The sequence below is a fragment of the Echinops telfairi genome, unplaced genomic scaffold (genome assembly GCF_000313985.2).
Source record: "Echinops telfairi isolate 266 unplaced genomic scaffold, ASM31398v2 ScPeMD7_2573;HRSCAF=3158, whole genome shotgun sequence".
Lineage (NCBI taxonomy): Eukaryota > Metazoa > Chordata > Mammalia > Afrosoricida > Tenrecidae > Echinops > Echinops telfairi.
Window position 1 is genome coordinate 3,644,340 of NW_022106471.1, and position 12,749 is coordinate 3,657,088.

Sequence of the window (12,749 nt, forward strand, 5' to 3'; positions counted from 1 at the left end):
ACTATAGAAACAAATTCATAGACACTCATATATGTATAAGAAAGAGCTTTATATATAAGAGAAATTGAACATGGAGAAAACATCCCAGCCCCGTCCAGGTCAAGTCCACAAGTCCAATATTAGCCCATATGTCCGATACCAATCTATAAAGTCCTCTTCAGACTCACGAAAGACATGCAATGATGCTGAATGCTGGAAGACCATAGGCCAGTTGGTGGTAAGTCTTGTGGATCCAGTGGCAGTGGAGGCATCTCAGCGCTGGCAGGGGTCTCCATGTGGCTTCTTCAGCTCAGGGCACTAGTGTAGTTCTATGTGTCTTGTCAGCTGCTATGTCTCCCAGGGAGTGAGCCAAGAGAGAGTTTGTCTCTCGCCTCTAAGGAGGAATACAGGAGTTCCCAGAATCCTCAGGTGAAGGCCATGCCCACACAGAGGCCTCATTGGCTGTGACCTTTTTGGAATTCACAGAGGGGAGATGAGTTGCTTGACCACTGGCCCAGTGCCTTTTCATCTAAAGAATGCTAGAAAGTTATGATTAAACACAGTAAATGACTGAACCTGTTCAGAGGAAAAACCACCTGTAGGCAGAAGGAATTGTCCTAAGTCCTCAGTCATTGAGCTGCTCCACCTGAAAGTGGTTCTCTTCCTTTCCACGCTCACAGCCCTAGCCCCTGGAGGCAAGGTCTGGCCGCCAGCAGCCCTATGACCACGGAGTGGAAGTGAGCGGTGGAAGCATCTAAGCTGGTGCCTGATGGTCCACGGTCTTTCCTCTTCCACTTAGCTGCCTTGAAGCATGGTCCCAGATGGTGGCCGACGGCGGTGCCTTGACCAGCCTGAGCTGCTGAGAGACGAGGAAAAACCGAGCTCCCTCTTAGTCTGCTTTGGCTTGACTGTTCTCACCCACCGCTGTGGCGTCCTTTCTGGCTCCCGGCAGCTCTGCAGACCAGACAGAACTGCTCCATAGGGCTCCTGAGACTGAGACTGTACGAGAGCAGACAGACTCAGCTTTTTCCCAGGAAGAAAGATGAGGCTTTCTACTCCCATTAAGAGTTACAGTCTCAGAAATCCCCAGGGGGCAGTGCTAGCCTGTCCTGTACAGGATCACTATGAGTTGGCATTGACTCGCTGTGAGTTTGGATTTTTTGGCTAGGAATCCCAAGAGCCCCGGTGGCTCTGAGGTTAAGCACCTCTGCTGCCGCTAACTGACAGGACAGTGGTTCTACGTGGGAGGCCTGTGCTAGGTAGCCTGCCTCCCTAAGGAATCTCAGCCTTGGAAACCCCATGGGGCAATTCTACTCTGTCCTGTAGGGTCACGCTGAGTCGGAACTGACTTGCTGTTAGTGGAGCTTGAGTTTAGTCACTGTTTCGTTGACATTTTGAGAAGCTGTTTTCCAAAGCAGTTGTACCCTTTTGGGTGCTTGCATCAGCGTGTGAGGGTTCTAATCTCTTCACCTCCTCAGCAACACTTGTTATTGCTTCTCTTTTTGATAACAGCCATTTCAGGGCTCGTGTTTTGCTGACACACATTTCACTGTGTTTTGATTCGATTTGGTTAGTATTTCCCTCGAGGCTTTCTTGCAAGGAACCCTGGTGGCATCGTGGTTACGAGTTAGTCTGCTAACTGCAAGGCAAGCAATTTGAAATCACCAGCTACTCTGAAGAAGTAAGATGGACTTTCTACTTCTGTTAAGAGTTACAGGCTTGGAACCTCACAGGGGCAATTCTACCCCCTCCTCCAGGGTCCCGATGAACCGGAATTGACTCAATGGCAGTGAGTTTGATTTGGTTTCAATGGCAAATGATGTTGAGTATCTTTCCGTGTGTTTATTGGGCATTTGAAAGAAGATATCTTCTTCGGAGAAATGCCTGTTTAAATTCTTTCCCCCTCTTTCGATTGGGTTGCTTGTCTTTTCCTTGCTGACTTAGATGAGATGACTTTAAAAGTGAGGGATTCTTCTAAATAATAGTAGATTATCTTTCTTCTATGCATCACATCTGGCTGTAGTGTGTCCTTCCTGCATGACTCTCAGGGCTGCTTGGTTTTACTGGCTATGAAGTCCCTTCCCCAAACTAAGCTGTGAACCCAGAAAAAGGTCAAGGGGCTGCTGAGTTGGGGGGAAGGAAGGAAAAGAAGCACTGGGAATCTTCCTCACCTGTGAAGAAAAGATTTGGGGGTCTGGGTCAAGGGGGAAATCATTGTTGCTTTGTCTACGTGTGTGCCTTCCCTTTTCCAGCCCTCTCCCTAGAATGGGTCTGGGTGTGGATTTTGTCTTTTATTGCCTTTCGTTGTCAAACGCCAGAGACTTGAAAGAAGGTACGAGACTAAGTTGTTCAGCTCCTGCTGAACAGGACCCTGTGTTTGTTACCTGGGCACCTCCCCTCCCCGCCCATGCAAATCCAAGGCCGATAAATGTGAGCTATCAGGAGCCAATTTGCTGGAAACCTTCTCCTCAGTAATTGGCTTCATATTTCAGCTCCTAGAAAAAGCCGACTCTCATTACCACGCTGCCTTCTTCTCCCCTCAAGGCCAACACAGGGAGACGTACGGACCATTGGCGACCAACCAGGGGAGGTGATGAAATCCTGGGTGAATTCTTCTTCTTCTTCTTCTTCTTCCTACCACTATTTTTCTATTTTTGCTTTTTACCACCTTTACTTCCTAGGGCCCCCTCTCAGGCCTGCATCCCACAAGCCGGCCACCTTCTTCCCAATGGTTCATTGTGTCCTTCCCGCCTCCTGCTCACTTCACTGAGATAGGAAGTGGCAGGCAGGGGCCACTCATGCTCCTGGGTTCCTGGAGGGGACGACAAAGCATTATATCAAACACTGCCACCAGGCCAGCTCTTTGGGGTTGCATTAGCCAGCCAAGCATTTTGCTGCCTGCTGAATGTCATCTCATTTAGCATTTTGTTAAACAACTTCTAAAGGTCTTAACAATATGACAGATGGGCCATTGACCGGGTCTTTAGTCGCCAGTACCAGTTTGGTTGGGCAGCCCTGTGCTTATTGTTCGTTAAGTGTTATTGAAAAAACTCAGTGGGATGCCTCCAACCCCCACCCCCACCCCCACTCCCTGCTCAACACGAACTTTCTGCTTTGGACCCCAGGGTGTCACCTGAGAGGCCTGTTTCTGAAGCAAAGCACAAGGGCAAGGAAAGGGTGGCAAGGTTTTCCGAAGGGAGATGAAATGAGAAGACACGCAGAGAGAGGCCCAGGGAGCAGGAGCCAACTGTGTGCGTGGGGGGGACGCGGGTGGCGGCGGCTGGAGGGGGCTTACAGTTCAAAGGCAAACATCGGGCCAAGTGAGACGTTGCAAAGTGGATTAGGTCTGCAGATGGCAGGCCCCGTGCCTTCTGGCTTTCGTTCCGAGAAGGACCCCTCAGGCCTTGTTCTCAAAACCAGAGGCAGGAAAGAGGGTGCCCGCCTTTGGTAGTAGCCGCTCATTACATGGTCCGCGCTGGTGTTCAACTCCCTGGCAGGGGTCCTGCTGGCTGAGTTAGGGATTGGAGGACAAAGACCTTTTCTTTGCCTGTTTTCCCCAAGAAGTTGGGCAAATGGCCAACCACTGAGTGAGCCATGGTTATTTGACTGTGTTGTTAACTGAGGTAGTACAGTTGGGCTTCTTTGCGCTGTTGATGAGCAAAACAGGGCCCCTCGGGCCAATAAGCTCCACTGGACAGGCTGAAATTAAGCTCGTTTCTCCCAGCAAAACGCTGAGATTCTACGGTCTAACTGCTTTCCAGAAAAAGAAGATGGAGCAGGGCCTTGGCCATTCTTACAATATGGCCGATCAGTTGTAGACTTGTGTCTTTTCCAGGCCTAGAATGTCAGGAATGGAAGGAACTTCCTTAACATTGCATCCAGCCACTCAAAACTGAGCCCAAGCCAAGCCAAGCCAAACCACACCAAACTCACCATGGGTTTGTCGATGAGACTCTCTATAGGACAGGGTAGAACTGTCCGTGTGGGTTTCCAAGACTGTAACTGTTAACAAGAGTATAAAGCAGCGAGTAGTTTTGAACTGATGACCCTTTGGATTGCAGCCCAATGCTTAACACACGGTGACACCAGGGCTCCTCTCTCTACGAGGGGCTAAAATGAGTCAGTCTAATGGCTCCATAGAACCAGATAATGAAAAAGTCTTAAGGGATAAAAGGATAGCGTATGGTCAGGCAGTCAGCCTTCCTGCCAGGAGAGAGAGCCAGGTGACCTGTCCCTCAGTGCAGCATGCTTCCCATCTTTGTCACTTGCTTTCACTGGATTGTTAGTGACAGAAATCTCAAGGCTTGAACAAACAAGAGAATGTCTCAGCTCAGAGCACGGGGATCCCAGAGTGCACTGACTTCAGGCACGGCTGGACCCAAGGACTCAGTGAAGAATGCGGGCGTTTTCCTTTCTCCACCTTCAGCTCTGCTGCATCCTGTATTGCTTTTATTCTTAGGCAGGCCCTCCTGACTGGGTGGAAGAAAGGACTTCTCGCAGCTGTAGGCAATGGCAGTGGATGGAGAGAAGCTCTTCCCTGACTGATGGTTTCAGAAAACATCTTAGGGCTGACTGTGTTTGGATCGCCTCCTTCAGGCACACTTACCTAAGGTGACCAGACATCCCGCTTTGGGCGGGACAGTCCCGATTTGTAACAATTTTCCCCGCGTCCTGCAGCGTTTTTAAAAGTCCCTATTTTTGGAAAGAATGCACGACAAGCTAGGGTATACGGTTTTGGGCTGCCATGTGGCTATTTTGCCAGCATATGAGTTTTTATCAATGGTGTCCCGCTTTACCAATGTTAAAATCTGGTCACTAGACACTTACCCCTCCTGCTGCTTTCGATGGGGACAGAGGTTCTACCTGAACCATGTGATGGAAGGAAAAGATAAGGGAGGGGGACAAATGACAGAGGCCTGCTCTGTCTCCATGCCACGCAGTGGTGTTTTAGGCATTCTCCTGAAGCCTAGAGACTTGGTCTCTGTTTCTACAGATCCATTCACCCCTGTTGAGAGTCTCCGTGTCCTTCTTTACAAAGCCCCTGCCTTACTTTGGCCTTCAGTGTTGTGAGGGATGAAATGGGGGCTTCATGGGTTCACGTCTGGCATTGGTTGCCTTGAGGATGCTCTAGGTGAAAAGAGACCCCCCCCCCCAGTTCATGATGGATATTTCATAGGGACTCTTTTATTCAGTCTTCAACAGGACAAAGGAACAATCATCTGGATAAGGGGACCATCAATATGGGGCCGTTATGTTGCATAGAGGAATCTTAGGCACGTGGTTAAGTCTACAAAACATGAAAAACGAGGTAGATTTTCAAAAATCACACTTGGCAGCAAACTTGCATGTGAGACTATGTTATGGAATTGGGACAAGGACTAAGATTGGGATATGGGCACTGCTGCATATTGGAAACGCTTACAGGATTGCTTTGGGGGTCCTTGGACCACCTTGGTCGAAGTGAGGCCTTGATCCTCCCAGTTTCCATTCAGAAGCAGCCCAGGCAAAGTCTCTGAGGGCAAGCCTGTCCTTCTCTGCGCTGGCCAGGGGCGTCACAGAAACCCACCTTTATACATACTCTGCCTAAGGGCAAAGCTTTTAATGTCCAGAAAAAACTCACTGGAGGCTGAATTTATGGGGAGACTCAAAATGCATTTGGGGCTCTTCTGCTAAACTGGTCTCGTGCTTCGAATTTAAGCTCCAATACGAATAGGAGAATTCTTGTCTGCAAACGGAACACCACTGACTATGTTTGCCTTTCTGGAACTCTCAGGCTGTTTGTACCTCGTAGAGGAAACTCATAATGAGAATCCAATAGAGGTCGATGCATATCTATTGAGCGACTCTTTGTGTTGCTTCAGTGTTTGTTAGGTGTCAGGAACCATAACTACAAGAAACAAGATGCCTCTCATCTCTGAAGAGTAACAACACCCTTCAGACGTTATATGCACTGCCATCAGGTACACACGAGCCTGAGCAAGTGACCTTACAGAACAGGGTAGAACTGCCCCTGTGAGTTTCCATGACTGTATCTTTTTACTGGGGTAGCAAGCCTCATCTTTCTCCCACAAAGCAACAGGTGGTCTTGAACAGTTGACTTTGTGGTTCACAACTCATTGGGTAACCACCACGTGGCCACCAGGCATTATAAGAATCTCCAGTATCATAGGTGAATACAAAATGCATGCAAATGCCTGGGATTTGGGTCTAATGAGATAAAGGAGTACCTTTATTGGATCAAGGAATTCTGGGAGTTTGTACTTTGGGGGGATATTTTGGAGTGATCAGGAAGAGCTGTCCAAAGGAAATGACTTTGTGTTGGACTCCAGAGCTGGGGGTAGGGTCTGGCATAGAGTGTAGGCAACAAAGCAGAGGAGAAAGAATCGTAAGCCCATGTAATAGAGCACTGTGTTAGACTGGCTGGGTAGACTAGAGAAACAAGTTCATAGACACTCATATGTGTATAAGAAAGAGCTTTATATAAAGAGGGATTGTACATTATGAAAGCAGTCCAGTCCAGATCAAGTCCCTAAGTCAGATATTAGCCCATATGTCCGATACCAACCTATAAAATCCTCTTCAGACTCATGAAACACATGTAATGATGCAGAATGCAGGAAGATCACGGGCCAGGGAGTGGGAAGTCTTGTGGATCTAGTGGCATTACAAGCATCTCAGCACTGCCAGGGGTCTCCACGTGGCTTTTCCAGCTTTCAGGCTCTGGCTGCCATCAGCCTGTCTCCATGTGGCTTGTCAACAAGAATGTCTTGCAGGGACTGAGAATGTGTCCTGCCTCCAATGAGCTATTTATACTCTTTGTGCCTCCAAATGAGGTCATCAAGCTCTGACCCCATTGACAGACGAAACTCCACCCCTTCACTCTTAATCCTGTCAAATTGACAACAGATTATGTAACTACCACAAGAACATTCCTTAGACAGGGAGCTGTTAGCAGTTCAGTTCAGTTGGCGCAAAGGTAAGAAAGCAGGCAACGAGAACAGCGGTGCTGTGGAGCCCAGCCCGGGAGGTAGCATAGAGCCTAGAAGCAAGGAGAAAAGAGCCTGGCCCACGTGGCAGCATGCGCGATGTGACCTGTGCCACGTCCTCTGGAGGCCACATTGATTCCCGTGGTAGTTGACCAAATCTTGTCCTTGGCCACCATTATTACTGTTGTTGTTAGGTGCCATCTGGTCGGTTCTGACTCACAGCCACCCAAGGGACAACAAAGCAAAACAAAGCAAAACTGCTTCAGTTATGAGCCAGCCTCACCATTGCTGTTCTGTGGGAGCCACTGAATCCATCCGTCATGTCACGGTTCTTCCTCTTGTTCTTGGCCCTTCTGACTTACCAAGCTTGGTATCCCTTTTCCAGGGACTGGTCTGTCCTGACAACAGGGGCAAAGCAGGTGAGACGAACTCTCACTAGCCCTGCTTCTTCATGTGAAAGAGAGTTGACCCTGCAGGTAACAGAAACAGAGAGGGATTGATTTTATTGTCCTTGCAGACACGGGGCGGCGTGGCATCTCCTGACCAAATGACACGTGCTCATTGAAATTGGGCCACCTGGGTCCTTTATCCTTTCTGGCATCTAGGAATCTGACTCTTTCCCACCCCTCTTTGTCCTCTAACCTACTTGTATCCATAGGCTCAGGTAGAAGAAAAACTGAAAACCAAATTCACTGACATCGAGCCGATGCCGACTCATAGCAACGCTATAGGCCCAGGGCAGAACTGCCTCTATGGTTTCTGAGACTGTAACTCTTTATGGGAGTGAAACACTCGGTCTTTCTCCCTCAGAGTGGCGCATAGTTTTGAATTGCTGACCGTGCAGATCACAGCCCAACTCTGCGCTTGAGTAACAGTGGGTAGACCATTTCCTTCCTCCTTTGCTTCCAAAGAATTGTTAACTGAGCCCCCCTCATCTCCAGCCTCAATGCTAAGCTCTGTGTGGTGGCCATGGAGATACCACAAAGAGACCTCAGGCTTCAAGAGCTCATGAGCGTACTCAGGCAGCCTCAGAAAGAGCTGAACAACAGGGCGGGCCCGTGTGGACTGTTCCTGCCGTGAGCTCCCAGGAGAAGAAAATGAATTTGGGAAGAGGGAGCAGCTGTGCCCCAGCCTGGCTCTTGGTTTGCCCTTTGACACTGTGCTTTCTCCCGGAGCCTCCAGGTGGCGGGAGACCTCATTCTGCTCTGCTCCACGAAGACCTGATGGCGGCGGGGATTTCTGCATGTTGCTCCCACTCACCCACGAGCAGTGGGGTTGGTGCTTGCTCTGTGAGGGCCTTCTAGTTGGCTCACAGCCCAGCAGGACACGTGGGCACGGGTCTGTGGGCAGACTACACCTTGTACTCCTGAAAGCAGAGCAATCAGGTTGTCCTGCCGTGCCTGCACTGCGGGTCGGGGAGGCTAGTACTTTGGATGACATACGTGCCTTCCAGGGCAAAGCGAATCAGACCCTTAAAAGACAGCCGGCTTCCTGGGTAACTAACTCAGTTTTGAACGGATATAACTCACACGGACTGAAGAGGGACATCAGTGCTTTTTAAAGGGGAGAAAGTGTGTGTGTGTGTGTGTGTGCGTGTGTGTGCATCACTGACTGACCATTTGCGGGAGGGAAGGGGACCTTTCTCATGGAATTCTCCAGGAAGAATCACCAGAAGGTAGTGAGGGCTACCCACCTTCTTCACCTACCCTGAAATTAGGGGAAATAATCCCGATTTTAGGCTTGTATGCAAAGATTGCATACGAAACAACATTCAGTAGAAATGGACTCTGCGAAGGCCAAGTGCAGAGCAAACGCGGGTCAGACAGCCGAGGGGCCTCTTCTCATTATTTGATGTGACCAGTGGGCGGCGGCGCACTGCCGTTAAATGTGTCCTCTGCTTGACAGTGAGTTCAGTTCTTGCTGGACCTTCTCTCTCTCTCTTTTTTTTAAACAGTTTTATTGGCACATCATTTACATATCGCAGAATTGAGTAGTTCAATTGTTCAAAACTTGTCAAGGGGGTGGGTGTTGTCCAATCACCACCACCTCCATCCCAGAGCATTCCCCCTCCAACCCCACCCCCTGTTGATTCGCCCCCAAAGTGAGCTGTTCAATCACCGTCAGCCCCAGGGCCTCCCCCGCCCCTCTTATTTACTCCCCATCCTAAGTTCCATCGCTGGCTGTCACCTGAATGGAGAGCTCACCCCCCGACCTGTAGGTGGATTAGGACCAGGACCCTGAGAGGTGGAACTGGCCTTTTTTTTTTTTAAATTCTCCAAGACTGTGTCACTTAAGAGCTAGACTACTTCACATGCAATGTTGAAGTTCTGGAATCGCTGGATAAATTCTGAGGCTACAGCCATGCCGAGTCTACATTTCCACATGGGAACAACTTTCCAGCACTTAGGTCTGAATTTTCCATCCAAATGGGACATGGATTCCCCCGTGGACAGTCCCTGCTGTCTGATTCCTTTCATCCTCTTTATCATCAAAGCCGCCCGTGGGAATCCCATTGGCATTTGACTTGGCAACCTTCCCCTTAACAAAGGGGTGGGACGGTAGTGGTGCTACACTGAGAACAAAAGAAAATAACAGAAACAAACAGAACAAAACACATCCTGCCAGAGACTCGGTTCTGACCTACAACAATTCTATAATTGCTTACAGGGCAGAGTGGAACAGTCCCTGTGGGCTTCCAAGGCTGTTAATCTTTATGGGAGCAGAAAGCCTCAGCTCTCTTCCAAAGAGCAGCTGGTGGTTTCAAACACCTGGCCTTGTGGTTCGCAGCTTGACTCTTAACTCACTACTCACTCAGGGCTCCTTTTCCAGTGGTGATGGGGGAGAAGGAAGAAGGTATAGCCATGAAGGGACTCGGTGAATCTCCTTGGGACTTGCCTCCATTCTAAAAACACAGTGGAGGGGGTCCTCCCATCCTCCATGGGCTGTACATTGTCTGAGCTCGCTTGACACTTTTGGCCCTGTCTTTGACAGGGGCGATGAAATGCTCCAGGGATGAGCAACTGGGACTGTGGCCTTCTTAGAGACGGTCCCCACTCTTGGCGCTGGCCTAGTCTTGGAGAATGGGTTAGAAAGAGGTATGCAGCGACATTTGCCAGCATCTTCCTTCTTTCCTTCTCAAAAGCTGGCCAGGTCCCCGGTTTCTCTGTTTTCTCGCATGCTGCGGTCTTCCCGATCCAAGACCTTGTCAGTTCCCCCTGGATGGGGCTAAAGGGTGGGGGAGGGGGCAAGATCTTTATTTCAGCACTCACTTGCAGAATGACCAATGGATCTGATTCGTTTTCATATTTGACTCGATTCCAAGTGTCTCATTGCCTCCCTCCAAACTTTGTTTTTGTTTCAACTTGGGCTTTGAAATAATAAAATCTTACAATTGAGGTCCGATTCTTGCCCTTTAAGTCCTCCCCCCTCACTTCCTTCCATTTTTCATTCTTCTATATGACCAGGCGCTACAAAAAGCTATTTTACTCTAAGAAATTAGGTTTCTGGTTATCAGGAGCCCTAAATAGACATGAATTACAAGAACGTCCTTTGAAAACCCCATGCAGCCCTTGTTTCATTAAATTTCATGAAGCGACCTTAATTTAGTAGAACACTGGATAGGCTGTTCTTTTAACCTATTATCACTTTGGCCAGGCCCATAAACCATATTCATGGATGATTCCATCAAGAAGGACAACAGTGGGATTAATATTATTTCAGGATACAGTAAATGCCACACTGATGAAGCTGTTTAAGATCTGGTGCTCGCAGTGTCACACTGAATGCATTGACATTTACTCTGCTGTCAGTTCATTTCCAATATTCCTTCCAAATCAGCCGATGCTAATGCTTCGGCGTGTGTGCAGAATACAATTGGGGCAGGAGCGGGAAGACCAGGAAGGGATAGCTTCAGTCCTTTGCCTTCCTTTTCCCTTTTTGGGGTGGACAATGGGGAAACTATATCCGGGCAGTATCCACATGGTGTCTCAGGCCAGGGTCTGAGCGCTCGTCTCTCTGGGTTATGGGGCCCACTAGGCTATGCCCAAACACACAGAGATGGTCAGATATGAACCAGGCAAGTGTTGGTTGCTGTCATTAGTATGTTGGGACTGAGCTCAGGTGAAAACTCAAGAGTTCATAATGGTCCATTATTGAGAAGGTCTCACAGGTGCCATCTCCCAATCGTCTTGATCTTTGAACTTGATGCCTCCAACCGCCATGCATGGTCATTTTAGGCATCCTCTTGTAAAGAAGTAGTGGCGTTATTATGCACAATAACTCCCAATGCCTTTGCCTTTCAGAGAAGCTCGGTTCCGAATGCTGAGAGGGAGATTGTCAAAGTTGGAAAGAAAAAATGTGAAGGTTTGCTAGCTCATGCTTCTCAATTGTAAATGTGCCCATGAATCACCAGGAAGTACTGTTGGTTTGAATAATTAGATTGTGGGAGAAATAACGGGGCTTTCTACTCCCCATGAAGAGTCACAGACTCAGGAACACACACGGGCAGTTCTACCCTGCCCTGTAAGGAACTAGCTTCTTATTCCCAAGGAGCGCTTGGTGATTTGAACTGCTGGACTGACATCACACCAGTGCGTGACCACCAGGGCCCCTTGTGTAGAATGGAAGAAGTGACTAACTTTTGTCTCCTGTTAACCTTACCACGGGAGCCCTGGTGGCCGAGTGGGTTACCCGGTGGCAGTTTGAACCCACTGACTGTTCCTTGGGAGAAAGATGGACTTTTTCTGCTCCCCAAAGATTTACCGTCTCAGAAACACAAAGGTAGCAGTTCGAGCCTGTCACTTAGGGTTTCTGTTTATCAACTCGATGCCAGTGAGTTTTTTTTCTTGCTGACCCAAGATTTCCTGGCTCTCTCTCTACTCCATCGGATGAGGACCTTTCCTTTCTGAGCCCTCACGATCACATACCTGTATCTGTAGATAACATATATGTGTAGCACACACACGCTGCGTTATACATATTAATTTACTTTCTTCCATTCCCACCAGATCGTAAATCCACAAGAGCAGAGATTGTTGTACCTTAAATGTCTTCAAATCCCCTGCAGCCCCTTGCACATACTGAACCCCAAACCATATGTATGTAGTAACATGGAGAGCCCCCCTCAAGGAGTTCATGGCATTTACAGGATGAAATATAAAAACCAGAGTGTGCCAGGAGATCTTATTTTCATCCCCCCCCCCCAATTACTTACAATTGGAAGACCATTCTTCATTTGTATACTGTGTAGAACCAGAAGGCAGGGTGGTTAATAGGCAGGTGCGTCAGACCCAGGATGTAGGAGAAGAACAGATGAGAAATACAGGCTTGGGATTCATCACCCAGGTATTCCCTGCGAGGCTTTGGACTGGGACAGTGTAGAGACTAAAACGAGTTAGACCTGCAAGCCTACATGTGTAGCAGCAGCGAGTGAGCGTGAGGAAGTTGGAGGCATTAGTGATGTAGAGAGGAAGAACCAGGAGAAGGGAGTTGACTAAGGCAAGGAGGAGATGGTAGTCAGCAGCATCAAAGGCAGCAAAGAAGCCAAGTAAGAAAATGGTCCAAACATGGCCGGCCCCACTATGAGACATGATGTTCCTCACTGACCCATAGCCCTACATGGGACAATACCAGAGACACAGTGTGGGAATTGCGCCTGATCTGACCCCACCACACCGAGGCGAAACACTAAGGGGGTGCAACAGAACAGCAAGGGAATGGAGCGGCGAGGGCTCCAGGGAATGCTGAAGGTGGGCTTTGGGGCCAGGGCATGGTGCCCCAACAGAC